Raw genomic sequence first — 2,174 nt, forward strand, 5'->3', positions numbered from 1 at the left:
ACTCCAGAGGGAACTGAGTGATGCTGATCAATGAAAAGAAGAACAAAATGAAGATGAATAGAAACGAGATGAAATCAAGTATTCTTATCGAATGAATCCATGGAAAGCTAGACGAAAATAAATCGACAGCTGTGTTGATTTTTTTTGATGATTCGATGAATGAACATGCACAAGATATGAACCGCTATTTGTTAACTTAAATTTGGTGTTCATGAGTTTCGTCTCCCTTATAAAAATTTATAACTTCTGCCTGTGCAGTCCACTAGTGCATATACACTGACTTATATAGGAGCCTGTTATAATAATAACTGAATCATCATTTCTCATAACAGCATTCCCCGTGTTCACTACATTTTCTCTAAATTCTTGCACGCATTTTACTCACATGGCATCAGGGAAACAACTCGAAAATCTTTGCACAAGCATGAGGAATACCACTTTGAGATAAACTACGCAGACAATGCCAACTCGAAAATCTTTACACAGCTTACCCGGCTGCTCTGGATTTATCTATGACAGACTAGAAATTCATTGGTGGTCTCCCCCTTTTTTATCCGACTAAAATGTGGTTGGTTGAATTTCACAAATTTAAGCAGTCTCACTTGGCAGTGCCCATTCAGATGGAGCATCACAGTTAGAAAGCCAATCACTTGCAGTTGCAAGGGCAGCTAATGCGGTTAAAATGTGTAAAGGAAGGGCAAACAAGGTGTGGCAATAATCATTTTAAAAATTAAAACAAGAAGCAAAAATTGCCAAAGTACAGTAATTAAAAATGCAACATAACAAGAAAAATGATTAAATATCCAAGGAGAATCTGTGTGCGCCATAAAGTAGCCGGTACTCCAAGACAACAGGTACCAGAAAAGTGAAGATTTCGTTCGTTCAGATAAGTTAAGCCGGTAATCCAAGTCAACAGGTACCAGACATGTGGTCAACACTCTAATCAGCAGTTCATCCTCGCCAACCGGTACATGGTTGTAAGAGCATCTAAGAGACAGTTATGAATTGGCTTTAGACGGTTGACAACAGATATACATAAGTCATTTTCCCTCTGCTATCCTGTGCAGAATCCAAATCAGATGCTAAGCCAAGTAAACAGACTGGATGTGCGGTAGTTGCACAGCTATTTCTATATACCTCAAACTGCAGGTAATTTTGTGTTTAAATTATTGAACTCGTATTTTCCTTTTAACATTAATCAGATACAACTCTCAAATTCAAACTTGATTCTCTTCTTGCTCTACATCTTCCGGGGCATTAGCAACAACGTAATTCTGCATTAGTTTGGATTGGAATTACCACTTAGAAGCAGTTTATTTTGAAAACACACATTAATCCAAAGGGAAGGCAAATAGAAAAATCTAGGAATTGGTTTTGATTCCCACCTCTGATCTCAGTGAACTTGAACCGTCGTAATACTCCAAGACACTGGATGCTCAAGTGCAACCAGTCTAGAATTGGATCTTGCAATTCAAATCTGTTGGTGTGTCCTATCAATCACAAAACCACAATATGCAAGCAAAGAATAGATGTTAAGCAACATTTGTAGTATAATCAAAACTGCAATTTGTTATTTAGAGTTGTAATGCTATTTCTATATACCTCAAACTTCAGGTTTGGTGTTTAGATCAATCAACTTCTATTTGGTTGTTGAAAATAACCAGAGAACATGGGGCTTCTCCATCTTCCTCCACAGCATGAGCATCAACCTAATAATCCTGCAGACATTAACAAAGTTGTGTTAACAAAAAACATATGGATCCAAAGGAAGCACAAAAGAAAATTCAGCATTAACTGCAACTAATCCTTGTGATTTCATCACTTGTTTTCTTCAAATGTTTGATGAACAAAATTGTTGGTAGAAATGAAATTAATGTTGGTAGTAGTTGTTGTGGAAATTCTGGGAAGATTTACCCTCAGAAAAATCAAATGGGATTTCTCTGATTTTTCAGACGAGAAAAGTGTTGGAGCCAACATCAGGATCATCAAAAATCAGATCGTGTGGTGCGAAGACCAAAGTCTAGGAAGAAACTGCCATATTTGATAGATAGCCGTAAACTAACGGATTATGTAGTTGTTATGAGAGGAAATATCATCATGCTCATTGAATGAATTGAAATGAATTGCTGGTTCTTCTTCCCCAACCACCAGATTCCCATACAAATCCACTACTT

General features: G+C 37.0%; 1 long non-coding RNA gene across 1 annotated transcript; it reads right to left on the bottom strand.

Moving 5' to 3' along the window:
* Positions 1–656: 656 nt before the first annotated feature.
* On the bottom strand, positions 657–2,174 carry LOC113337016. Its single transcript, XR_003354079.1, has 4 exons — positions 1,915–2,174; positions 1,603–1,718; positions 1,386–1,490; positions 657–1,274 (listed from the first exon to the last, which is right to left on the bottom strand). It is a non-coding gene; the product is annotated as an uncharacterized LOC113337016 (long non-coding RNA).

This window comes from Papaver somniferum, unplaced genomic scaffold (assembly GCF_003573695.1).
Source record: "Papaver somniferum cultivar HN1 unplaced genomic scaffold, ASM357369v1 unplaced-scaffold_158, whole genome shotgun sequence".
Lineage (NCBI taxonomy): Eukaryota > Viridiplantae > Streptophyta > Magnoliopsida > Ranunculales > Papaveraceae > Papaver > Papaver somniferum.